Source organism: Neomonachus schauinslandi, chromosome 13, assembly GCF_002201575.2.
Source record: "Neomonachus schauinslandi chromosome 13, ASM220157v2, whole genome shotgun sequence".
Lineage (NCBI taxonomy): Eukaryota > Metazoa > Chordata > Mammalia > Carnivora > Phocidae > Neomonachus > Neomonachus schauinslandi.
In genome coordinates this window covers 4,734,446-4,762,358 of record NC_058415.1, presented here as the reverse complement: position 1 = coordinate 4,762,358, position 27,913 = coordinate 4,734,446, and the positions used below count along the sequence as shown (strand labels likewise).

Below are 27,913 nucleotides of genomic sequence, written 5' to 3'. Positions count from 1 at the left end.
TGCCTTCGCCTCAGGTCATGATCCCAGGGTCCTGGGATCCCACGTCTGGCTCCTTGCTCAGCAAGGAGCCTGCTTCTCCCTCTCCCACTGCCTGCTCCCCCTGCTTGTGCTCTCTCTGTCAAATAAATAAAATCTTTGAAAAAAAAAATTGTGTGGCTGTTGCTGATACCTTCTATGAGATAAAGAAGGTTCTTTTGTTTCCAGCTTGTGTTGAGGGGTTTTGTTTAAAAGATACTGAATTTTATCAGATGTTTTATGATTTTATTGAAATTATACAGTTTAATTTTTTTAATCTGTTAATAATATGTTATGCTGATGCATTTTCTAGTATCAAACTTTGCCTTCCTAGGATAGTACCAAATCAGTCAGGCTATGTTATTTTTTTTATATAACTGGATTCAGTTCAGCAATTTTTTAAAAATAATTCTTCATGTGTGCAGCATTTCATGGGAATTCCCATTGTACAGCTAAGATCATTCAAAAGGTCAGATTTGGTGTTTCACAAAGATGTTCCACCTTTGGGCAATAACAATGAAATATATTGAAAAGAATGTATATTATCTTTGAATTGCTTCAAGGAATACCATTTCTATCAGCATGAGTGAAACCATGCATGTCCTTGTTAGAATTCAGAACTACAGCTCAAAGATGTTTCTGTGTACTCAGCCAAAATTCTGGGTTGTATACAGTTTTCTTTAATAACCATAGGAGCATCATTATTATAGGCTTACCCTCAACAGTCTTTTAAATCTGTGGCTAAAACTTAAGGCTATGTTCTCAGTTAAGACAAAAACTTGTATTTTTCACAGCAGATATAAAACCAATAAAATACTAATTTTTTTAAAAAAGAATTCTTTTTATCCATAGTAAGATTAGACTGTAATCCTTCCTTCTAATAGTGTCCTTATCAAGTTACATTAGCCACTCAAAATGATCCGGGGAGTGTTTTAGTTAACTAAGGCTGCCAAAACAAAGTACCGTAGAGTGGGGGGCTTCTGCAGCAGGAATTTATTGCTCAAGACCAGGTGCCAACACAGTGGGGTTCTGGTGAGAGCCTCTTCCTGGTTTGCAGATGGCTGCATTCTCACTTGGGGGGCACGGGTAGGCAGAGGGGAGGGAAGGAGGGAGAGAAGCCCTCCAATCCCATCAGAGTAGAGCCCCCAACCTTATTATCTCATTTAACCTTAATAATCTTATAAAAAACCCTGTCTCCAAATGCAGTCACATTGAGGATCAGGGTTTCAACATAAGAATGGGCGGGGAGACACAATTCATTTTATAGTTACAGTCCCTGTCCCCCCAAATTCATGTCCTTCTCACATACAGAATTCTTGCATTTCACCCCAACATCCCCAAAAGCCTTTACTCATTCCAGCACCACCTCTAAGTCAGAAGCCCAAGGTCCTGTCTCGGTATCACGGAAATCAGGTCTGGGAGGGACTAGAAGTAGATTCGTCCCAAGGCAAATTCCTCTCCAGCTGTCAATCTGTGAAACTACACCAGTTATGTGCTTCTAAAATACAGGCCCAGGGGAGAGAGACCTTGCAACTCCAAAAGGGGAGAAACAGGAAAGAAGTGAGGAGTGGCAGGTCCCAGGCAAGTCCAAAGAGGCAAATTCCAGTAGATCTTAAGGCTGGAGAATAATCCTGTTTGGCTCCATGTCCTCCCATCCAGGCCCACTGAGGTGACTATCCCCTCCCGTGGCCCACGTGGTACTCTGCAGCTATTCTGCCCTCTGAAACCAAGGACAGACATAGTTTTGCCCCCTGAGCTTGTGGTGAGAGCCTTTATGGGCTCTGTTTGGTTGGTTGTTTGGTTTTTTAAATTTATTTGAGAGACAGAGATAGCAACAGAGAGCTTGAGCTGGGGAGGAGAGGGAGAAGAGGGAGAAGCAGACTCCCCACTGAGCAGGGGGCCCGATGTGGGGCTCGATCCCAGGACCTGGAGATCATGACCTGAGCCGAAGGCAGACGCTTAACCAACTGAGCCACCCAGGCGCCCCAGTCCATACGGGGAATAGTGCACGTTCACAGCCTAGTAGCTCTGTGGTCCAGCCCTGTAAAATCCAGTCCTTCATTCCGTCAGCCTTGTCTGTCCCCTTCCCTTCAAACTGTCAGGGTCTCTGCTGGTTTAATGCCATCTCTGTTCCTGGCCTCTGCTGACAGGGCTGCTTAAATTTGTGAGTCACAGCCATGATGTCTTTATCAAATGGTGATTCAGCCATGCCCTTGGTGTTCTCAGGAAAAGCTTTCTCCTTTTTTGCGATATGGACAGGCTTGAGAATTTTCTAAACTTCTAATTTCTGATTCCTTTTTTTTAATTTAAAAAATGTTTTATTTCAGTTTGCAAAAGCATAGTCTATTAAATCCAGAGTTAGAAATGGATCAAGAAGAAAAGGCTTTTTTATCTACTCATCAAAACAGAACAATGAACATGTAGCAACGACACCATCCTACTTTCCATAAGAAGTGACCATAACTAGATTTCCTTCAGCACTTCATTCACTTCTTCTTAATTAATTCTCATTTCGCTGGATCCTGGGCAGAGAGCAAGCTGCTCTCCTGAGTCATCTATCTCTCGGCTGATACAGTCTTTGTTTCCACAAGGCCTTGACACTGTCCTTCACTGTTGAAGACTCAGCATGTCTGCAGTGTGTAGCAGAGGCTCGGACAAGCCTACAAGGAAAGTGGAAGCAACCTGCTGATGAAGATAGAGGTTCTAGAGGCTAGAAGTGCACAGGCAGGGCCTGGCTCCCTCAGAGGCTTTCTGAGAAGGATCCTTCCTTGCCACCCCAGCTACCGTGGCCCCAGGCAGCCTGAGCTCCCCGCAGCATAGCTCCAACATCTGTTTCCATCTTCCTGGGCTTCTTCCTCCCTTTAAGTCTCTGCCCCTCCACACGGTATTCTCCCCTCTGGCTCATCCCTGCTTGACGATTACTTCTTTCAACTCATTTCTCTCCTCTTGCAGTAACAAGGACCCAAGCCAGACCTTCAGTACTTGGCCCAGAAATCTCCTCTACTAAATAGGGCAAGTTCTACCCTCCACAAAACCCTAGAACACAGTTCAGCCAAGTTCTTTGCCCCTTTACAACAAACTTTGCCTGCCCTTGGCTTTCCAGTAAGCTCTTCCTCATTTCCATCTGAGAACTGTCTATCTATATTCCACCAGCACTCTGTCGTGATTATTTGTGTGTTCTCTAAGAAGATGGAGGCCTTCTCCCCAGCTCCCTACTTTTCCCTCCCGGCTCCCACCAGAATCATCCAGAACGCCTGTAATCTACCCACAGCCCCTTCATGGTAATCTGGGCTTTTTCTAGCTGTGCTTCAAGCCGTTCCCAGCCTCGCCCATCACCCAGTTCCAAAACCACTTCTGCATTTTTAGGTATTTATTGGAGCAGCACTTTACTTCTGGGCACCAAAATCCTTCTTGGTCAGAACTTTCCAGAGGAACAGATCCATCAGGAGAAGTACATCTATCTAGATCCATCTATCTCTTGTTGGTTCTTTACCGTAATCATGTGAGCCAATTCCTTGTAATAAATAAATATATATATTTACTTATTTGTTTATATATCTTTATATTTTTATATATGTTACTTTAACTTTGTAGACATATAAAGGTTTATTAAAAGGAATTAGCTCACATGATATGGAGACTGCAAAGTCCCAAGGTCTGCAGTCAGCAAGCTGGAAGCCTAAGAGAGCTGTAATGATAGAAGTCCCAGTCCAAAAGCCAGCAGGCTTAAGACTAAAGAAAAGACAATGTTTCTATTCAAATCCAAGAAAAGACAATGTCCAGCCCATTCGGTCAAGCAGAAGGAGTTCCCTCTTATTCATAAGAGGGTCAGCGTATGTGATCTTTTCAGGCCTTCAACTGATTGGATAAGGCCCACCCACATTGGGGAGGGCAATCTGCTCTACTCAGTTTATTCAAATGTTATCTCATCCAAAAATACCCTCACAGACAGAATGTTTTGACTAAATGTCTGGGCACCCTGTGGTCCTGTAAAGTTGCCACAGAAAATTAACCATCACAGGAGTAGTTCTTCCTTTTCTATCCTCTGGAAGATTTCAGTAAGATTGGAATTATTTCTTCTTGAATGTTTGATAGAAGCTATCTGGGCCTAGAGTTTTATTGGGGGAAGATATTTAACAACAGATTCAATTTTTTTAATAATTATAGGAATATTCAGGTTTTTCACATTTTTTTCTTGAGTTGATTTGAATAATTGATATTTTCTAATAATTTGTTGAAATTTTCCTTGCATATTGATATGAAATTTTTTTCATATTTTGAAATGGTCCAAAGTTATTATGTATTACGTTATCTTTAACTATCTGCCTCAGATATGATGTCCTTTTTACCATTTTTTTTATATTGGCCTTATGTGCCTTTTCTTCCCCTTTTTGTTTCTCAATGAGCCATCACATACTTTTGTCACTTTTACTGGTTTTTATCAAAGTTGAAACTACTGGCTTTACTGTTCCTTTCTATTTTATTACTGTTTCTATATCATGAATTTTTGCTTCTTGGTTATTATTTTTTTGCCTTCTACCCCCTTCAAGTTTAAATTGCTATTTTACTATAACTTCTAAAAATGGATGCTTAACTCATTAATCTTTCAGGCTTTCTTCTTTTATATTTTATGTACATAAGTTTTAATTACTGCTTTCACTGCATTCCACAAATACTGATGTGTAGTGTTTTTGTTATTAGTCAGTCCAAACTATTCCCTAATTTCCATTAGAATTTCTCCTTTGACTCATGATTTATTTAAAAATGTATTTCTTAATTTACATATAGGAATTCAACATATATATTTAAAATACTTCTAACTTTGTTCTTTCATGGTCAGACAACATACTCTCCATGAGTCCAACCTATTGATGTTTGTTGAGACTTAGTTTGTGGTCCGTCTGCTCATTTTTTTAAAAAAAAAGTTTCTGTGATTTTAAGAAGAAAGTGCTTTCAGCATTTGTTGTGTGTCCTGTTCTGTATTTGTCCATTAGATCAATTTTGTTATCATTTTATTCAAATATTTCCTATAAATTACTGAATAATTCCCTATCATTGAGGATTTGTCTATTTCTCCTTGTACTTCTGTCCCATAATACAAATATTTAAGGTGCACTATTTGGTCCATATATATTTAAAACTACTATGACTTCTATGTAAAAGTAGCCTTTCATTATATTATTACATGACTTTCTTTACTGCCAATAACATTTTGTGTGTTAGGTTTTATCTGATTATTTATTTAGTGATCTCAGCCTCCCTTCAGTTAATGTCTAACTGACATTAAAGCTTTCTGTAGTCTAAGTTTAGAGGTTTCCCTCATGAACAGTATGTAGTGTCTGTTAGATTTTATTTTATCTATTCTGACAGTATTTATTTTGTCCCTGGAGTGTTTTCGTTTCTTGTAATCAGTTTGGTTAGCGGTTACTGAGATTTCTTTCCACCATCTTGGTTTGTGCTCACCATTTGTCCCATCTGCTCACTATTTCTTTGCCTCTCCTTTCTTGTCTTGTTAGATTAGCTGACTTTGTGATTGCTGTTTCTGCCTTTGAACGTCTTCCTAATGTTTCTATTCTATTTGTAGTTTCCCTGGAAATTAAAGCGTGCCCAGCTAACTCCACAAACCTGAATGTGATCAAATCTTTCCCCTCCTTCCTGGGCAATACCCGGATCTTAGACTATTGTAGATTTGCTTACCTCTCTCCTGAATCAAATGTTATTGTCTCCAGTTTAAGTCCATCTTGTTTTGTTTTTCAGTTCTCTAGACATTGTGTCCACTGTTTTATTCAGTCAGTGTTAGTTTACATTAGCTTATATGTTTACCACTTTCTTTGTTCTCTATTCTCTTATGTTAGACCTATCCTTTGAGACCCGTTTCTTCTGCCTAGAGTACCTTCTTGAGAATTTCCTTCAGTGAGATTGTTTTGCTGACAGATTCTCTTCTCTTAGTTCTCATTCATCTGTAAATGAAAGAAATTCACCCTCATTCTTGAAAGATACTTCTGCTGTGCATGTATTTCTAGGTCGACAGTGATGTCCTTACAGCACATGAATATGTCTTTCTTCTTCAAGCTTCTGGTGATACTGTTAAGAAGTCACATATCATTCCATCTGCTCTCATGTTTAGGCAATCTATCTTTTTTTACTCTGGATGACATAAGATGTAGGTCTGCAGCTTCACTATGTGTCTGGATGTGAATCTATTCTCACTGATCACACCTGGGATTTGCTAAGCTTCTTGAGTCTATGGATCTACTCCTGAGTCTGAAAAAGTCTCACTGTTATATTTTCAACTATTGCTCTGTTCTCTCCACTCACCCTTCAGAGCTTGGACCAAATGCTGGTTAGACTTCTCACTTCACTTGGGCTATGTTTATCCTCTCTGCTGTATTTTCTAGAATTTTCTCTCTCTGTCCCATTCTTATTTGTCTTACAATTCACTAATTCTCCCTTGTGTTCTGTTCATTTTTCCTGCCAATTATGTCCATATAATTTTCATTTCCAGAAGATCTGTTTGATTATTTTCTGAATATGGCATGACACATTTTATTGCCTTTTCCCTGCAGTTATTTTCGAGGTCTGTCATTGGCCATATTTTACAAACTATAAGACGCACCTTTTTTTGTTTTTAACATTTTAACATCTCTGAAATAGATTTATGTATGGAAACTAATGACTTATAATTACTATCAGCCAAAAAGCAGTTATAGAGATCATTAATATGCGTACAAAATTGAAGTTAGAAATTGGTATAAAAGGGGAAAAAAAAGCATTTGTAAGATAGATAACTATAAAGCAGGTGTGAGAGGTCTTTTTCTCCAGGAAAGATAGCAGATAGGGAATAGGAGTTGCAGTTGGGGTCACCATGTGGTTAAGTTTCAATGAACTATTGCATTCTCCAAAGATCTATGTGCTTCTGCACAGAACAAACAGGCAGCGGAAGAGGACCGATAAAGACAAGTAGCCCAGCGTTTTTCAGGGCTTCGCACTGCGCTCTGCAGCTGGCCCTGGACATGGCATTGTTTTGCGTTACTATTTGTCTTAGCTTCCTCTTGCTGACTCACAAATTACCCTAAGTCGCCACCCTCCACCGGTCCATCATCTCACAGTTGTGTGCGTCAGGAGTCTGGGTGTAGCTCCTAGTCCCCTGAAGGTCTCCTAAGGCCGAAATCAAGGTGTTGGAAAGGGCTGGGGTCTCATCTGAGGCTTGGGGTCCTCTTCGTAGCTCTCATGGTTGTTAGCAGAATTCCTTTCCTTGCAGCTATCAAACTCATAGGGGCTGCATCTTCACGGTCAATGGGAGAACGTCCCTCAGACACAAACTTCTTGTAAAGAGTAATTATATTATGATTAGGTCAGGTCCAACAAGGGTAATCTCCCTTCTCATTGAAGCTGATTCGTACCTTAACCGTGGGAGTCAATAGTCTATCTTGTTGTCACTCATCCTGCCCAGACTCGGGAGGGGATCTTAGAGCATTTGTACAGCAGGTGGCATGGAACTTAGGGATCACTTAGAGTCCTGCCTACGAGACTATCCTACAAGGAATGGCCCCAGGCCATGGAGTTCATGCATGGGTCATACCAGTTTTTGAGTATGTTTATTCCCATCATATACTCAATGACTATGGAACTCACCCCAGGTTAGAGGCATGGACCACTGGGCCCACTGAGAGACCGTCCCAGGCCAAAATGTCATTTGCCGCTGAGTGTGCCACAGCTCCGTGCTGACTGGTGGACCCTGGTGGGGGGACCAGAGTGGTTCTCAGGAATTAGCGTCGACAATCTCTGATTTTGGGTGTCTCCTCTTGCCCAGGGCACGACAATTCTATAATCATCTGCAGAGCCCTGCCTGCCAGAGGTCATTGGCCCAGTCTGCAGTTCCCTTCCACACCCTGTGAACCTGCCTGTCTTCCAGGCTTCCGGGCTCTGAAACCCCAGCCCCATCCGTTTGTCTCGCAAGCCCCAGAGGTGGTAGCTGCTTCTTGCGGTTGCTGCCTCGGTGTTTGCTTTTTGCCTTGTTAGTCCTCTGATGCCTGTTTTATTTATTTTTTGTTTGTTTGTTTGTAAGATTTTATTTATTTGAGGTAGAGAGAAAGAGGGAGAGAGAGCATGAGCAGGGGGAGAGCGGGGGGAGAAGCAGACTCCCCGCGGAGCAGGGAGCCCGACCCGGGGCTCGATCCCAGGACCCTGGGATCACGACCTGAGCTGAAGGCAGATACTCAACCGACTGAGCCACCCAGTTGCCCCTGATGCCTGTTTTAAAATGTCTTTACTACATGGCCGAATGCGGAGGACATGCAAAATATAATAAGCCCATCACAGAATGATTCCACTTACATGAGGCATCTAAAATAGTCACACTCAGAAGCAGAGAGTAGAATGTGGTCACCAGGGGGAATGGGGAGATGTCGGTCAATGGCATAAAGTTTCAGTTATGCAAGATGAATAAGGTCTAGAGATTTGCTGCACAACACTGAACCTATACTTAACAATATTGTATTGTGCACCTAAAAATTGTGAAGAGGGTTTATCTCGTGTTCACTGTTCTTACCACAACAATGAAAAAGAGGCATAAGGAAGCTTCTGGAGGTAATGGGTACGTCTGTTAACTTGATTGTGGTTTCACAGTTGTGTGTGTCAAATTGTATACATTAACTATGTACATCGATTGTCTATCAATTGCACCTAAATAAAGCTGTTTAAAATAAATTTAATAAAATAAAATGTCTCTATTAAAATAACTGATACATGGGGCGCCTGGCTGGCTCAGTGGGTTAAACATCCAACTCTTGATTTTGGCTCAGGTCATGATCTCAGGGTCATGAGATTGAGCCCTGAGTTGGGCTCCGCACTGGGCGTGGAGTCTGCTTAAGCTTCTCTCTCTCTCTCTGCCTCTGCCCCTCCCCACTACCTGTGCACGTGTGCTCTCTCTCTCTCTCTCAAATAAATAAATCTTAAAATAAAATAAAATAAAATAAAATAACTGGTACAGCTCTTGTTTTCCTGACTGGAGCCAGACACATATCCAGAGTTTCTCAACAGGAGAACGGGGAAGCAAACCCCACCATGTTCATATAAGGGACCACTACACAGAGACAGCTGAACATACTATGCCCCACGTGAATGACACTCACAAATGCAACACTTGTATACAGCGTGCTTCCACTCCATGCATTTTAAAGTAGAATCCTCTGGGAGTGTGAACACATAACAAAAGGTGAGGAGGCCAGTACCCTGAGCAGCAGCCCCCGCAGAGAGGGAGAGCTTGCTACCCAGCAGCGAGCATCCCTGGAGTGTCAGCCAAGCTTCCGTGTGCACCTGAGTGCGGGTCACACAGCTGTTTAATGCACTTCTCTGTGTGTGTGTCATAGTTCACCATGTAAAATGTTTTGTCCGTTATTTTAATCGAATGACTAAAATGACTTCACATCTTACATAAACTTGCAGCCTAATTTCCCACCACACCCGTGTCTTTCCCGTGTGCTTGCGTCAAGCCTTTGGGCCTCTCACCTGGAAGGGTGTCACAACGGTTTTAGTGCAAGAGGAAGGTACGATTTTGAGAACATCAATAATTTCTGAGGAGCCTGCAAAACATCGTCCAGGAGCTTCGCTCTTACCTCACACCGAGCCGTAGCACCAGGGACCACGTCACGGAGAGCCACGGAGGGTGACCCCGGGTCTTCTTGCACTGTCCCTGGGAGACAAGGGCAAACATGTTTTAAGCTAGAAAACTAAAACTAATGTTCATGCTTTTTTGGTCTTAATCTATTTAAAATTGTTCTCAGCCTATATTCTTCAGAGATGATCTGATTTCTCATGTATACATATTTAAATCAAAATGTTTCTATTTATTCATATAAATTAAACAAATTTACTATATCTTAGAACTCTGCATCTCAAATGAAACAATTTTTAGCAAATTCATGGTAAAATTATAAGGAAAGTACAGAAATAAATTAAGTTTTCACGAATATAATTCCTGTGTGTCACATCTTTTTGCTTTCTTTTTCTTTTAAACGTAAAAGTATTACATTTAAATAAAACTTAACACATTTTGGGAAGACCCGAGGGGATTTCAGAGACATGGTCATGCGAATGATGGCTGCTTTTTCTGTACCAGCTCCCCCCCCCCAGGAATCCATTTCACATCACCCCCCCGCTGCCCCGTACGTAGTGTGTGCTTCTTAACCTACATTGTCTGTAGTAAGAACATATGCAGGTCTAGAACAAATATTAGTTATACTTAAAACTTCTATCAAAGTATCAAGATATTTATTTAGACAGAATACACTATCCAACTATGAGGTTTTTTCCCTCAGAGTTTTTTTTTCTTCTTTTTTTTTAAGTAGGCTCCATACCCAACGTGGGGCTTGAACTCACAACCCTGAGATCAAGAGTCACATAGTCTACCGACTGAGCCAGCCAGGCGCCCCTCCTCAAAGGTATTTTAAAGAAATTCCATACTTTATCATCTACCAATTGTACTAATTTTAAATATACTGTATTCAAAATGAAGTCTTGAAGTATGATTATAATTCCATTTAAATATCAGAGATGGAAAAGCACAGATTGAGACTCTAAGAAGCATACCTTTAGCAAGTGACATTGCTAGAAGTTTTTCAGCTATAAATCCTTAACATGATCGCTTAATAGTCAAATAAGGAAGTGTTTTCAGAAATGTCACAGAACACTGAACAAAGATTTTATTGCTCTGCAGCATTCAGAGACAAAATAATGGTAAAAATAAAACTCGAGGTTAAAATGTTAACTTCATAAAGCATGATGATAATATACGGCCTTTCTTGTTTAGGTTCCTTCTTAAAAATGTCAAGCCCATCAGGACTCCCACCAATCGATGTTTTGGCACCCAACATACCCCATCCAGTGGAGATCTGCAGAGGGCAAGACCATGGCCTTGACTTTGCTGGAGCAGCCGCCCCTGGGCCACCACCACCCGAAAGCTCCGCATCTCTTATCCCATGTTTAGTGCCTACTTACATCGCTCTTGAATTAGAACCTATCCTGGTTCTCATCCTCACAAGGGCCCTCGAGTTCTCTTTAACTGTTTCATCTACTGTCCGCAAAAAAGCCAAGCCACAGATATTTATTGAACAGTCACTGCTTTCCAGAGTTTGCCTATCTCAGGTTCCTTATTAGCCTGCTCCCTGCCCTCCAGAATATTCGTCAGCTGGTGCAAGCCCCCCGTGGTCCAGGCTAGTGAGCCACAGAACCATGCAGTAAACAGAAAGGAGAGCTCAGGCACATGGAAGGTCCTCTAACTGATTTGTATAAGAAATGGCCTCTGTTCAGAACACGGAATAGCCCTTCATTTAAAGGTAACATTCACTGCTTATTTTTATTAAATTCTCATATCAGTAATACTGTCATAGTGGAAGAAAATTTAACGAATTCATGTATTAAAGAGTGTGACAATTCGTAGCTTCCTGATTCATGGGAAAATGTCCAGGAAATCTTAATGGGGAAAAAAAGGGAGGGTTAATAAATTGCTGAAAATGCCCTAAAGCAGGTACTCCAAGAACCAAAAAGTGGAGGATAGTCACTAGCATCCCGATGCAAGTCTGAGTGAGTCTCCGTGGTGTCTCCCCAGCTGCACATTGTCTCCCCACACGACCTCTTACAGCTTGGAACACGCAGACACGTGTTGCCCCAGCCCTACCCAGCCTGACCCATAGCGGACCGGCAGATGGCCAGAGTGGCCTCGCCTCAGGTTGTGGGAAGTGACTGGTGCAAAATAAAAATGTTCTATCGATGACAAAAACATTTTTATGAACTATTTCATGGTACTGGAAAAATGTAGTTCCATTTAAAGCTTTTACCATGATAGAAAAATCTCTAAATTGTATTAAATTGAACCAAACAAAATGGCTCTCTCAATATTTTATCAAGAGTAGACACACACACACACACACACACACACTAACCTGGAATCTCAGGCTGCTGTTCTCCCACCTGAGCAGTGAGCTGGCTCTCACGTGGCCACAGGGACCCATGGGAGTGGAGGGCAATAGGTCCTGACCTAGGCAACGACTAGCCCCATACCCTTTTAGATCTGAGCTCCTCACCCTCATTCAGGTGTTCAATTTCTAACCACCCATCGGATTGGTACTTCTCTTTGGCTTTCATTTTACTAAAAGAGGCAGAAAGAAGGGAAGATGTCATTAAGCGCTAAGTGCTAGAGACTGACCTATAATTGGCTCCTATATAACTGGAGTGTGGGGATAATTCAGTAAGAATCCTCAGTCAGTCCAATTTTGTGTTTAAAAACATTACAAATAAAAGAGATTTGACAATTGCATCAGGGCTGTTTAATAGGGAACTAAAATAATGGAGTAAATAATGAATAATGAATGTATATATATATAATGGAACAAAAAATGAATATATATATATATATATATACACACACTATTTTCCATCTGATTCACATGCCTGCTTTTGAGCAAAGGTATGAATTGAGATGCCTTGGGCATAAGTTGAAATACCACATTTATTCTGAAATAAATAAATAAATACCAATAACATGTTATTGATAGTTCTGTACACTGTCTCATTCTCATACTGAGAAATGTCTTTTCCTTTTCACCTTTAAATAAAGGATACTGGTCTTCTTATAACTGAATCATTTGTAACATAGGAAGCTTGTGGCTTTCAGTAATTCACCTTCTTGCACTGAAGTTGATCCAGACATTGAGGACTACAGTCAAGTGCATGAGGGTTTAGGCACAAAAGTGGCCCTCAGAGGCTTGTCTTTCTTCCCATCTCATTCAGTGATTCTTTTAGAGCATGTTTATGTAGGAAACAGATGTCATATTTGTATTTTTACACTGGGTTGAATTTGGGATTTTTTTTTCCTTTTACTCGGCACTGTTAACACCATCTCAACTACACTGATGTATCATTAGCCACGATTATTGTCTATTTGTATAATTATTGTATTGTCATTCACCTTGTTGGGGTTTTATTTGCCCTATGTTTGTGTTAAGAAGAGAACAAAATTCTCTAGTAACCAGCAGAAGGGAACAAAATTCTCCACTAACCAGAATGGGGAGAGGCACCTTTTAAAACATACACATATTGCAGTACACAAGATAAATTATAAGCTATAATTAAAAATACGTGGAAACCAACATCAGTGGACCCTTCAGAAATTAAAGATCTATGGGAAATAGGCAACAATTTTTAGTTTCCCTCAATCTATTTTCATTAACAGGTGTTCTTCTACATATACAGGGTATTGCTTACAAGAGGATTTGGGTGCTTGTGAATCAGGAACTTTTACAAATAAGAAGGAAAAAACAACAGAAACCTCATTCACAAATGTATCAGTTTTCAGAAGCATTGATAGCATTTTATGGACATGCCGGATTCAGTGAATGCCTGTTGAAAGTACATATGTTAAAAGTACCTAATTGTTTTCAAATGTTTCATAACTTTTCATTTCATAGAAGAAACCTTTTTTTTTTTTTTTGAAAACTGAACTTCATGTCATAGGAAGAGACTGAACATGTCACCGCACCATAAATACTTTGCAACCAGACTCTGTGTCGTTCTGAGAATGGCGCAGTCGGGCTCACCAGTCTGCAGTGCGGGGAGCAGCCTCTGGGAGCACCTGTCCGAAAGCTCGCTCTCTGTCCAGAGCCGACTCCAGCTGAAGCATGGCCGACACGCCCAGTGTATCAAATCGCTCCATCGCCCTGGCATCTTCTACAAAATCAGTTAAGTAGGTTTTCATTTGTCTTCTATTTACGATGTTTTAAATCACATCCAGAAAAATTTAGGAGGTGCTCAGGACTTTTACTTTTCTTGAATAGTGAACAGGAAAATTGCTTGTTAAAATCCATTGCTTTTTATTAAGTTTGGACATAGTATTAACGGGTCATGTGAACAGTCTCATTTTTATACTTACACCGTGATAGCTGCCCCCCACCTCCACCCCCCACCACTGCTGGCAAAGAGCCGGGCAGATTTCTTAGGAAAAGGCTTTTTGTGTGTTGAGACCTATATATATTTTATAGTTCAGCAACTTCATCATCATGGTTTCCAGCTTTTGTCTTTTCCACCCCGTGAGCCTTGCTGGTCTGTGAATGACACCCACCCTTGCTCCTGTAACCAAGTGGGAATTTCTTCAAGACTCCACTTCTTTGGTTATTTCTAAGGTCAAGCCCTGAGTATCCTTTTCATCCCTGATGCTAGAATGTAGGAAGTAAAAGATACGAAATGCTAACGTGGAAAAAGAAAATCAACATAAATAAGGGTAGAAGCCAAGACACATGACAGTGAATCATAACATAAGACTACTGAAGGAGTCCTAAAGAATTTTTTTTACTACCAGCGAAAAACAGTAAAAACCTAGTGATGCTACCAATGCAAACGTAGAGCCCTGGGTTTTGACAAGGCTCCTAGGAAGTGCAGTGGCCGCATCAACTTAAGACACACTGGGCCGGAGCAGCCTACTTCCTGGACTCAGATCGTGCATCTGGTTGGAGAAACCATTCCTTCTTTCAAGGCAAAGAGTTTTACAGACCTGATTAAGAAAGGGCGCAATCCCAGACATTTTATTCTTAGAGATTAACTTAAATATTGGCGTAGGCATTGAAATTCTACAGTCCGTCCATCTGTGGACCAGGCGGCCGCCGAGCAGTATGTACAGTGCACACCACTGAATAATGTCACAGCATTAGGCCTCTCTTCCCAGAAGGGTCGCCCCGTCACCCCACAGCAAGTAGTGAGGCTGGCACTTGACAACCCGGGTGTGAAAGAAACGAAAGACTCGTTTGCACATGCAGAGAGAAGGTTTGCCACACACACCCTTTTCTGAAATTCCTCCAGGATGCTCGCTGGTGCAAAACAAAATCTGACTTCAGCAAAGAAGGAGACCAAGGACCAAAGAAGAGTGGCAGCCTAACTAGTCACTTACAGGTAAGTCTAAAATACTGTCAGTGAGTAATCATCTGCCTCTGATGCCCCAGGTCATTCCAGCGCTGGGGCTGGAGTGGAGCAGACACAGGCAGAGTGCAGCCTGCTCTCAGCATCTCCCACGCCCCGTGATTTCCGGGAAGCTGGCAATCCCCACAGATCCCTGCTTCTTCTGGACCCCAGCCAACACCCACCGGGAAAACTGGCGCCTTCCTCGAGGCCCTTGGAGAAAATGTGCCCTATAGAAACCAGCTACGCAATTTTGAATATTTTTATTGCTAATGAGAACAAGAGCATTTTGTATCCTTACCATAGAGGAAATGTCACAGATTCTCATATCACTGAACTTGATGTGCTTGGAGAATTTATTTCTTCAAATCTGATCTAGAGAGACTTCGTTGGGCTCAACGACGATGCTTTTATATTACATGTAACTATATTGGAACTTGTTAAAACAAGGCTGCATCTCAAATATACTTAACATGGGATACATGATATGAAAGGCTTTTAGGAGAAAAAAATACTTCTTTCCTGTGCGTTAATAATCAGAGAAGCAAACCAGGCGCAACATATGACCAAATTCTTATGGGAAATAAAAGGAAATAAGTGCCCATGAACAAATCACAATTAAAAGACGTTAGACAATTCAGACACAAACCAAGATCTGTGCAGGGAAGAAACAGAGCAGCGAAAATTGTAAGGCATTAGGCCACGTGGTCCTGAGCACCCGTTGGGTCTAGCTCCAAGGAGTTAGAGCCTAGATATAGTACAAAACATCTCTGAACTGAAACCATGAAATGGGGTATTAATGCACATATGATGGGCATTGTTATTAGAAGCATCCAAGATATAGACATATATATGTATATCTTCTGATCTTCTGATGCCTGAACATTTTGGGCACACACCTTCTTTTTTTTTTTTTTTGTATCCTGTGGCAGTAAATCATGGCATCTGCATATTTATTTATTTCCTGCATTTATCCACTCATCACAAGAACCACCGTGCTCACATATTTATGTTGTACTTTGTTATATAAAGCAACATACTTCTTTTGCTCGAATTGTTGCAGCTCTTGGGCACACACCTTCCACCGTGTATTGCTAAATACAGCCCAAGAAACAGTTAGCTTACAGAAATTGTAATTAATTTTAATCCTCATTCAAAACCTTAGACCTGATGACTCAGGAAAGTGAACTGAAGAATGTTTAGGAATTATAAATTCGATTAATTTCCAAATTCGTTAATTTCATGATGTATTTTAAACTTAGGGTGACCCGCATTTCCGAGCACCATTTCCTGTTGCAATTTGTAAGAGAAGCAAATAAAAATGTATCTTAAAAAGAGAAATACACATTTTAAAACAGAAGCCCTGATTCTCAGCTGAGTACAGACACTATTAATTAGATATGAAAGAAAGTGTGCTTAGGTTATAGTTGGTGAATTAACAGGGAAAGAACTACAGCCGTGGGCCCATGTACCTTCCTGAGGCATTCCGCAGGGGCCTCTAACCTTTCATCCTGCAGGAGGAGGGAGTTCTCTCTTTGCTCATAGTGATGTGAACACTCCCAGGGTTTCCCTCCTGGAGATCTTGCCAGACCAGGAAAGCCTAGTTGCTGGCCCTCCAACAGCCCAAAGGAGGCACTGGCTGCAGGCCAACTGATGCTCTCTGGGGGTTCCGAGGCCACCTCCTGCCCAAGCAGCAGTACCCTGACAGCTCGGCCGTGCAGACTGGACGGGCGCCATGTGTTATGGTCCAGCCTGGGGGGAAGGAGCTCATCCTTCCCTGGGTGGTAGGTGGGAGAAAGCAGGAGGGCACTCAGGAGATGACATAGTGATACCAGACTGTTCGACACAGCCTTTGAATTACGAATGTTCAGATACATATGTATATGAAGATGTATATCCAGATAGAGGTCCATATGTATGAAGATGTACATATATGAATATGTGTATATAGACAGGATAATAGGAATCGTAAGTTTCTTTATAAGTGTTTTGTTTTACTGTGAGATTTTCTTTTGGTAACCTTTAATTTTGACATAGTTTCAAACTTGCAGAAAAGTATAAGAATAGAAAAAGAGCTCCTATAAATTCTTTATCAAATTTACCATTTTAAACATTTTGCCCCATTTGCTTTATCTCTCTCTCTCTCTGTATATGTAATATGTACATGTTTTTTCTGAACCATTTGAAAATAAGGTGCAGACACTAAATACTAAAGAATAAGGACACCTCTGGGGTGCCTGGATGGCTGTCAATTAAGTGGCCAACTCCTGGTTTAGGCTCAGGTCATGATCTCAGGGTCATGGGATCGAGCCCCATGTTGGGCTTTGTGCTCATGGGGAGTCTGCTTCAAGATTCTCTCTCCGTCTCCCTCGGCCCCTCTGCTCACTCATGTGCTCCCTCTCTGTCTCTAAAATTAATAATCTTAAAAAAAAAAAAAAAAGTCAGGACACTTCCTGCATAACCACAATACCAGGATAAAAACCCAGGAATTCAGCATTTCCACACCATTGATTAAATTACTGACAAAGAGGGGGGAAATGACATTTTACTTTCAAAGGAGTAACAGTAAGATTTTTCACAAAAATTTAATTTTTTAAATTTTTTCACAAAAATTACGAAATTGAGAAAATAAATAATGGAACAGCATCTTTGAAGTGCTTAGTGAAAATAACTGCCAGTTGATAATTCTATACCCAGTATGGGATAGCCTTCCAATATGGAGGTGGTTCTACTGGGGGTCAGTGTAGAGCATGGTGACTGTGGCTAGCACTGCTGGATGGTAATGTGAAAGTTATGAAGAGAGCAGATCCCAAGACTTGTCATCACAAGGAAGAAACACCTTCCATCCGTCTGAGGTGACGGGTGTTAACTAGACTGACTGTGGTCATCATTCATCATTTCACCCCACCTGTAAGTCAGCTCCTCGTGCTCTACACCTGAGCCTTCGACAGTTGTTTCTCAGTAAAACGGGGAACCAATCGAAGGTGGTTAAGATGTTTCACACAAACAAACAAAAAATCAAAGAATGTATTTCCACAGGTCCACACTGAAAGAAATGCTAAAGGGAAGTTTTGAGTCATAAGGGAAAGAATTACAGATGGGAATATGGTAATTAATGCAGGGAAGAAGAAAAGCAGAAAGGTTAATATGTGGATAAATCTATGTAAACACCGACTATTTTTTTTTTAAAGATTTTATTTATTTATTTGAGACAGAGAGAATGAGATACAGAGAGCATGAGAGGGAGGAGGGTCAGAGGGAGAAGCAGACTCCCTGCCGAGCAGGGAGCCCGATGCGGGACTCGATCCAGGGACTCCAGGATCATGACCTGAGCCGAAGGCAGTCGCTTAACCAACTGAGCCACCCAGGCGCCCAAACACCGACTATTTAAATGGGAAAACTAATATGGCTTTAAAATACATGTGGAAGTAAAATAAATGACGGTCCAGGAGAGGCAGAAAGGGGCTAAATGGAGTTAGTGTGTCAAGGTCCTCACACTGTTAGTAAATTCTAAAATTCATACAGATTATGAATCCAAATGTGAAATGTAAAACAACGAAACATTTAAAAGAAAAATCATGAAATTATTATGACAAACAAGGTAGGCAGAGTTTCCCGAATTAAGACACAAAAAGTACCAATTATAAAGGAAAAAATGGCCATGTTAAAATTAAGAATGGCCATTCATCCTAAGACACCAGCAAGAGAGCGAAGAGGGAAGCCTCACAGTAGGAGAGATTAGTAACTGATGTGACTGTTGAAGGTCTCATATCTGATGTGTGATACAATCTATGATCTATATGCACCTGTATCAGTTATATGCATTTTATATGTAATACATATTGTGCGTGTGTGCGTGCATATGCGTGTTGTGTCTCGAGTCAATGGAAAAATGTAGGCAACACAACACAACACCACCTTTATACTCAGAGAAAGGCAAATCAAAACCAGTGTGATACTACTACAAAACCACCAAAATGGCTAAAATTAAAAAGACAAAACGTGCCAAGAGTTGGCGAAGATATGGAAGAATGAGAAGTTTTACAGATCGCTAGTGGGAGTATAAATAAGACTACTTAGGCACGCTCTTTAGCAGAATCTTCTGAAGCCGAACATATGCATAGCTTGTGATCCAGCAGTGCTGTCTCTTGGAACACAGTATAGATAGATACCTAGGTATGGAGACAAAACCTGGACGCAAATGTTCACAGCAAATTCTTTCATAATAGCCAAACACTAGAAACAATCCGGGCATCCATCAAAAGTAGGAAACATTTTTATAAGTATGATATATTCAAATGAGAAACAACAGTGAAGAAAAAGAGAAAATGTGACTACCTGCAACTCATGGGCAAATCTCTGAGATATTTGGGAAATGCAAATTAAATTATAATGAGATACAAGTTCCCATCTATTAGAGTGGCTTAAATCTTTGTAAATGTCTGGCAAGCATACAGGGTAACTGAAAATCTCACATATTGTTGGTGGGAATGTAAAATGACACAGCTGCTCTGGAAAATAGCTTGGCACATTCAAGAAGTTAAGTACATACACACACTATTTGACCCATCAATTCCCAATTCTGTGTATTCAGTCTGGGCAAGTGAAAGCCATGACACAAAACCTGTACACAAATGTTTATAGCAGCTCTCTTGATAAATCATTGTAATCACATTGTGATCATTAATCACATATTTGATAAAGCTTGAGGACATTACACTGAGTGCATTCTCAAAATGTTACATAGTATACGATTCCACTTTTTAGATTTTAGCTATTTGTTTGAGAGAGAGAGAGAGAGAGAGAGAGTGGGGTGGGGGCAGAGGGAGAGGGAGAGAGAGGATTTTAAGCAGACCACACTGAGCACAGAGCCTGACCTGGAGCTCGATCCATGACCCTGAGATCATGACCTGAGCCGAAATCAAGAGTCAGATGCTTAACTGACTGAGCCACCCAGGCACCTCCATATGATTCCATTTTACAGTAATCTGTGCATGTGTTAAGACTCACACAACTGCATACCCAAAAGAATATTGACTTATTGTTGGTAAAATTTTTATTTTTTTAAGATATGTTTATTTATTTTAGAGAGAGAGAGTGCGTGCAAGTGGGGGGGAGGGGCAGAGGGAGAGAGAGAAGGAGAAGCAGACTCCCTGCTAAGCATGCAGCCCGATGCAGGACTGGATTTCACGAACCTGAGATCATGATCTGAGCCGAAATCGAGTCGGACACTTAACTGACTGAGCCACCCAGGCACCCCCCTTGTCTGTAAAATTTTTAAATAATAAAAATTAACACTGCAGCTTAAGTTGCAGCCAAGAAACCCAAGAAGTCTTCAAAGACTCTTCATTTGATGTCTTGTTCTGGTGTCTTGTTCTGGTGCTTCTCTGAATTCTTAAAACTTCTTTTTGCCTGCAGTTGTGGGTAACCTTGGAATCATTCTCCATTTGATTCATTTCTGGCTCAATGAACTGATCTCCTTTTTGGCCACTAAAGGAGAGAAAATTCTTATTTGGGGGTTTCCTTTAGCCTTGTCCAAGTATCCTCCATTTTGACTGTTCTGAGAGATCACCAAATACAAGAAAGGAAAGGAGAAAGGAGAAACACCCTAGCCCACTGTATTTTAAGCAACTCTCATCGAATCTACAGAAGGGCCAGCCCCATGGCAAAGGTGCTCCATTCCCTTAGGGCCTCCTACTGCAACTGCCAGAAGGTCTGAGGTGATCGCACTCGACCCAAGGGAGGCTTGCTTCTCCTGGGCAGGCAGGGAATGAAGGAGGTAGAACAGCAAGGGACAGGCCCTGTCAGAAGAATTTTTCAGCCACGCTTATTCACTTTTCCACTCACTTTAAGTAATAATCAGATATTCTGCTGGTGAGATTTCTTTCCCTGAATGATTTCACAGAAAGAGCCACCACCCACCCCTCCTGAGACAAGCAGACAAAGAGGCAAGTGTGTGTCCACACACCTGACCTGGAGACTGAGCACCTGCCTCCCTCATTCGTGTCTGAGATGACTGAGAGTGATGGTATCTGATCCTAACTCCTTCTTTCTCATTCGGGACTCAGGGAGGGGAGCCACCTCTAAGAGAAACATCACCAAGTAGGAAGCATCAAAAAGCAGACACACAGACTTCACCAGACTTTCATTCCCTCCCTTGTAATTCATATAAATTGTCTCCTGGGAAGAGAATAGTCCAGCCTTGTGGTCTCCCCAAGTGACAGCTTATCAAATCTACCTTTTCCATGATGAAGGAAGGATTGTTACAGCACAAATGGCCAAAAGTTCTGTCCTGCAAAGTAGTATTTTCCATGGGTCCACTACACACCAGGCAGTCTTACCTTTCCTTAACAGAATCCCAACCATTGTCATTGGAGCTTCTACCACACTCGACTACAGCCCTGGCCTCTGGCCTCCAGTCCCCAGCATCCCCACAGGCCCTGATGCTCACATCCGTCCAGTCCTTCCTCCTCCTGTAGCCTTGCCCCAGCCCACCCATGTGCTTTTGTCTGTCCCCTTCCATTTCGTTTGCCCCTGTTCACCCTAGTGTTCTGCAGCCTTTCCTCACCCTGGCCCTCCAGTCCCTGCCACTCCTCCCCATCCCCCCTGCTCCCTTTTCACAGAGTTTTCCATCAGTCCTTTCTCTTCTGAACAGTTCTTTTCTGTTCCTCTGGTCCCTGCTACTCACCTGTTCATCAATGAAAGAGCATTTATTGAGAGAGATAATAACAAGTGTTGACGAGGACGTGGAGAAACTGGGACACTTCTGCACTGCTGGTGGGAATGCCCCAGGCAGCAGTTGCTGTAGAAAAGGGCCTGGCAGGAGAGGTCTCTGGGAAGACGAGGGGGTACGAGGCACCAGGCGTCTGTGTCCCCCCACCTAGATGACAGTTGCCCTGGCAGAATCTGTCCGATGTAACTCTTTTGGAAATCTGGTGTCTATTGAAGGCTTGCAACTTCCAGGAGAAGACTTGGGTGGTAAAGTGCATTCAATTTTGAGCAATTTCGGCTCTTAACACAGTAGCAGCTACCCATTCCCCACCCCCAGCCATGTGGCAGGCAGCTGTGCATGTATTCCTGAAGCAGCTCACACACAGTTTGCAGGACGTAGAGCAGGCAAAAAGGACACTGTCCTCCAAATATTGGGGATCCGTGCCGTGATCACTGATTGCTGCTTCTGATCACAGAGGTGCAGACAGACAACGGTTGTTGTGCTTCCCCCAGTGTTGCAAACCCATCCTCTCGGGCTCAAGAGACATCCAGGAGATTTCAGAGGCCAGTTCCATTTTATTCCCCCTTCATTTTTTTTGCTTTTCCCCTTCAGGAGCCAGACATTAAAGACTAGGACATTCAAAAACAACTGCATATACAGGGAAAAGTAGAAAATGACTGTATGCCCAAGGAAAGGCTTAGAAAAGACCTAAGAAGACATTACGTTTATCCTGCAAGCTGATCCTTGGCACAGAGAGGCTACAATTTAAAAACTTTTTTTTAATTAAAAATAGCAAACCCTGGGGAAACAGGAAATTGTAATTTCCAGAGTTACCACATTATTAAATTCAAATGTCTAGCGTTCAACAAAAAAAATCCCAGGCATACAAAGAAACAGGAAAGTATAGCCCATTCTAAGGGAAAAAGTAATTCAACAGAATCTGTCCCTGAAAACATTTAACAGAGTATCTATTAGACAAAGACTTCAAAATAATGCTCTTAAGGTTGCTCAAAGAACTAAAAGAAGGCTTGGAGGAAGTCAAGGAAACTATGTGTGAACAAAATGGAAGCATCGATGAAGAGATGGAAAACATGCAAAGAAACCAAAAAGAAGCAGCGGAGCTGAAAAGTACAGTAACTGAAATGGAAAACATGGGAGAAGCATTGGAAGACAGTGCTAGGCAGGCAGGAAAATAATCCTTGAGCTTGAAGATGACACTTGACCCATTATGAAGGCTGAGAAACAAAGGAGAAAAGATTGAAGAAAAGCAAGCAGAACCCAGAAGAACTTTGGCACCTTCAAAATGACCGACACACATGTCGTGGGAATCCCAGAAACAGAAGAGACAGAGAAAGGGGCAGAGAGAATACTTGAAGAAATAATGGCTGAAAAATTCTAAATTTGAAGAAAGACATGAACATAAACATCAAAGAAGCTCAGTGACCTCCAAGTAAGATGAATTCAGAGAGACCCACAATGAGACATTATAATCAAACTTTCAAGAGCTAAAGACAAAAAGTGAGTCAACACAGGGCAAGGGGTCCCCAGTAAGGCTGCAAGCAGATTTCTCATCAGAAACTTGGAAGGCCAGAAGACAGTGGGTTGATACATTCAACGTGAGAACAGGAAAACTGTCACCAAGAAATCCCGTATCTAAAGTGTTCTTTGTAAGTGAGGAAGAAATCAAGACATTCTGAAAGAAACAACAGCTGGCGGAGCTGTGACTAGACCTGCCCTGCAAAAAAAAAATGTCAAGGGAGTCCTGCAAGGTGCAATGAAAGGTCAAAGAGTAACTCAAAGGCACGTAGAGAAATAAAGATGTCGATAAAGATAAATATATGGACAATTATAAAAGCTGGTGAGGTTCACTGTCCCGGTATGCAGGCTCACCAAAAGACTGGGACCTCCTCACGGGGCTAGAGAACAGCTCCCCTCCCCCCACACCTCATGACCACATTACTAAAAGCTGTTCCTGGGAGTTCCTTCTGTCCAGTGCATCATGCTTGGCCATCTAGAAAAAATCGCAAGCCATATCAAAAGGCAAAACACACGGTTTGAAGAGAGAGCAGGCATCAGAAGCAGACTCAAATATGGCGGGGCTGTCGGAATTATCAGACTGGGGAATTTAAAACAACTCTGATTAATATGCTAAGGACTTGAATAGAAAGTAGACAATATGCAAGAACATATGGGCACTGTAAGCAGAGAGATGGAAATTCTAAGAAAGGTTAAAAAGAAAAGCCAGAGATCAAAAACATTGTAACAGAACTGAGGCATGCTTTTGATGGGCTCATTAGTAGACTGGACATGGCTGAGGAAAGAATCTCTCTCTGAGTTGGGGATGTGACCATAGCAATTCCAAAACTGAAAATCAAAGATAGAAAAGACTGGGAAAAAAAAAACATAAAAGAATATCCAAGGACTGTGGGACAACTGCAAAGTTGTAACATACGTGTAATAGGAACATCAGAAGGAGAAGAAAGAGACAAAGGAGGAGCAGCAAAATTTGAGGCAATCATGACTGAAATACTCCCCAAATTAACATCAGGCTCCAAACCACAGATCCAGGAAGCTCAGAAAGCAACAAGTAGGATAAATGTCAAAAAAACCCCACTACACTTATGCATATAAAAATGAGGAGGAAATAAAGACTTTCTCAAACAAACGAAAATTGAGGGAATTTGTTGCAAGCAGCCCTGCCTTGTAAAAAACGTTAAAAAAGTGTTTCAAGGAAGAGGGAAAATGAAATAGGTCAGAAACTCAGATCTACATAAAGAAAGGAAGAGCATCCAGGAAGGAATAAGTGAAGGTAAAATAAAAACTTTTATTTTTCTTATTCTGATAGCAGTTTGTTCAAAATAATAACAGCCACTGTGTATTTGATATGGATGTTTATGGATGTTTATGGATGGGCATATAGTAGAGATACTCTCACCATACAACCCAAGAATCATGCTCCTTGATATTTACCCAAATGATTTGAAAATTTATGACCACACCAAAACCTACATATGGATGTTTATAGCAGCTTTATTCATAATTACCAAAACTTAGAATCAACCACCTCGGTGAATGGATAGATAAGTTATGCTGCATCCAGACAATGGAATGTTATTCAGTGCTAAAAAGGAATGAGCTGTCAAGCCATGAAAAGACATGCAGGAAACTTACAAGTGTACCACTAAGTGAAAGAAGCCAGTCTGAGAAGGTGACATACGGTATGATTCTAACTCTATGACATTCTGGAAAAGGCAGAACTATGGAGACAATAAACAGATCGGTGGCTGCCAGAAGGGGACGGGGGCATGAATAGGCAGAACCCAGAGAATTTTTAGGGCAGTGAAACTATTCTACATAGTACTACTACAGGGCTAGAAACAGGTCATCGTCCATTTGTCTAAACCCATAGGTAAACTATGGACTTTGGGTGATTATGATGTGTCAGTGTAGGTTCACCAAATGTGACGAACGTACCATTCTGGTGGGGATGTTTATAGTGGGGGAACACAGGTGTTTCTGGGAAATATCTGTACATTCTTCTCAGTTTTCGCCATGAACCTAAAACTGCTCCCCAAAAATAGTTTATTAATTTAAAGAAAACATAACCATGAGTAACAAAGACATGAGCAGCATTGTTCTGCAATTATTTCTGTGGTGATTTCATTGCTGATTTTCCCTATAGGGAGTGAAGAGGAAGTATTTCAGGTAGGTTAGTCAGTAAATTCCTAACCACCTTTCAACTTCCTCAGGAATTCTAAAAGGTGTTAGAACTTGTGTGTCAACAACCATAGTTTGGACTGGGAAAACCTCTTACCCTCCCTAAAAATGAAGTTCCAGGATTTAAATCCACATTTAATCAGAGGAATAAACAGGGAACCCAGTGTTAAAACAGGTAGCTGTGTAGGCGTCTTAAATGCTATTGTGCAAACCTGCTATTGAGAAATCCAACTCAAAGGAATCTAGCAAAGGAGGACATGATGTTGTCAAACTTGTCCTGCTCCTGTGGATCCTGAATGTTTGACTCCAGAAACCCTGCACTTAATTCTCATCAAGATCTCCAGGAAGACACAGGACACTCCCACCTTCCTTGGTTCCTTCACCCTTTCCCACTCAAACAAGATGCACTCTGGGTTCAAGATGGCGTAGCCACACACCTGAACACACACATGTTCGGAATGAAGAAAGAGTGGTTATTAATTTCCCTCAGTCTGTGACATTAAAAAAAATTAACTCTGTTGGAGAGCTTGAGGTTGCAGGAAAAAAACACAGTCGAGTTCACATTAAAAAGCTAATTGAACCTAACTCAGTCCAGATTTGGGATGAAGGATTGACTTCAAGGCTCCATCTGGGAGGGGCTGGGCCTTGCCTTTGTAAGGCACTTTGCACCAGATGGAGAACAGACTGACTTTCCAAATGAAAAAAATGTGGGGCACGGGGAGGGGTAGTGATAGGGACTCGGAGGAGCTCCGAGCCCCCTCAGGCTGCCCTCAGCATTTCCCTGGCTCCACCACCACTTCTGTGGGCTCCTCCCCAAGCACCCTGGACAGATCAGGCCAGTTCGCATTCCAGTTAGCTAACACAGTGTGATGTTAGTTTCAGGGGTGCGATCTAGTGACTCAGCACTTCCACACAACATCCCGCGCTGCTCACGACAGGCGCACTCCTGGGTCGTGAGTCATTTTGAGATGGATGGCAAAAGCTGCCTCCTGAGTGAAACATGCCCGGCACCCATCTCGGCCAGCGGCGCGGGCCTGGTGCCACGTGGGCAACCGGTGACCACCTGGCGGGATGGGAGCAGCTCTGCCTTCTCTCCTTCCCTGTCACCAGGGAAGGTGGCCGCATGTGCCAGGAGGACAGCGCCCATCCCTCGTCCCTGCCGTCCTGCCCGTGCCCACGCTGTTCCCTCCCCTGAGAGCCTCACTCCGGACCTGCTCTCCCCTCTTGCTTCCTCCGCCGCCTCCCTAGCGGCCCAGCTCACACCTCTTCCAGGAGGTTCTCTCAGCAGCGCAAGCTCACAATTCTACTCTCCTCTTCTGAAGCTCTGCAGGACCTTCCACAGACCCTCCACTGTGATCACTGAGGTGGTTCTGAGTTGCTGCAAGAAGCAGCTCCCTGAAAGCTCCCAGCACCGAATCTAAAACATGCTGGGTGCTCAGAAATGAAGACTAGTGGGACTAGGTTTTGAAAATAACATAGAACACGAAGCAAAATAAAAGGGAATATGTAAGGTTTTTGGTAGAAATTTTTCATTTTAAAACACCAGGTTTTTTCCGATCACGAGCACAGTAAAATATCCAGTGAGCATTGGCCTCATGCGGGGCACAGTTCTGAACACCTAGTGTGTGTCAGCTCCTTTATCCCCCTGGTCACACGAGGAGGAGACTGCTGACATCATCCCTGCCAAACCAGGCACGGGGGTTTGGCAACTAGCCTGAGTTCACACAGCAGGAAGGGGGGATGTGGGGCTGGACCCCGTCCACGTTAGCCGCTCACCCCCTGTTCTCCCTGACACGATGCACACATCTTGGAGGGTCAGGAGGGACCCCATCTAAACAGCACTGCCCCTGCTCTAGGTCCAAGGCCCATGGCGATGTTCAGCTCACCGTTCTGTCTGTGTGCCCGAAGCGTTCCCGGGGCTCCCCTCTAGAACAGCTCGCCCCCACAGCCCAGCGCAAGGACACAGCCCCGCCAGCGACACACAAACGCAACCGCTTGTGTTTACTCTTTTTAGCAGTTCCAGTTCATTGTTCGGTTTGATTCCTCTGACCCCAGGTCAACTCATCTCATATTTAACTTTCTTAGGAAGTCAGATTCTGTATTGTTTTGTTTTGGAAATTCTACCTTGATTACATTTTCTTCCCGTTGGAAGAACAGAGCAGGGTCCACCCTGGAGAAGCAGGTACAATTCTCTCCACAGGAGGTGGAGGGAAATTGGGGTGGGTGCCGGGCCCGTGGCTGGCCCGATTCAGCAGCGGCCCCCCTGGGCAGCACTTCACGGGGAGGAGGAAAATCCAGGCCTGCCGCCTCGGTGAGCCCCCCCTTTGGCCCAGGGCTGCCCCCAGTGCTACCACCGGCACACTCCCCGGCCACGCAGGGCTCCTTGGACTCCGTGTGGCTCCGTGAGCCTTCAAGAGCCGGTAGGCGCTCAGAGTATTCTCCGCATACCGGATACTTATCTGATACGGCCCTGGAGCCCTTCGTAGATAACTCACCGTAGGCGCACAATAGCAATATCAAAGG

The 27,913-nt window shown here is 42.5% G+C and overlaps 1 pseudogene; it reads right to left on the bottom strand.

The window, feature by feature from the left end:
- Window positions 1-16,504, bottom strand: part of LOC110584420 — a 51,129-nt pseudogene extending 34,625 nt beyond the window's left edge.
- Window positions 16,505-27,913: the final 11,409 nt, after the last annotated feature.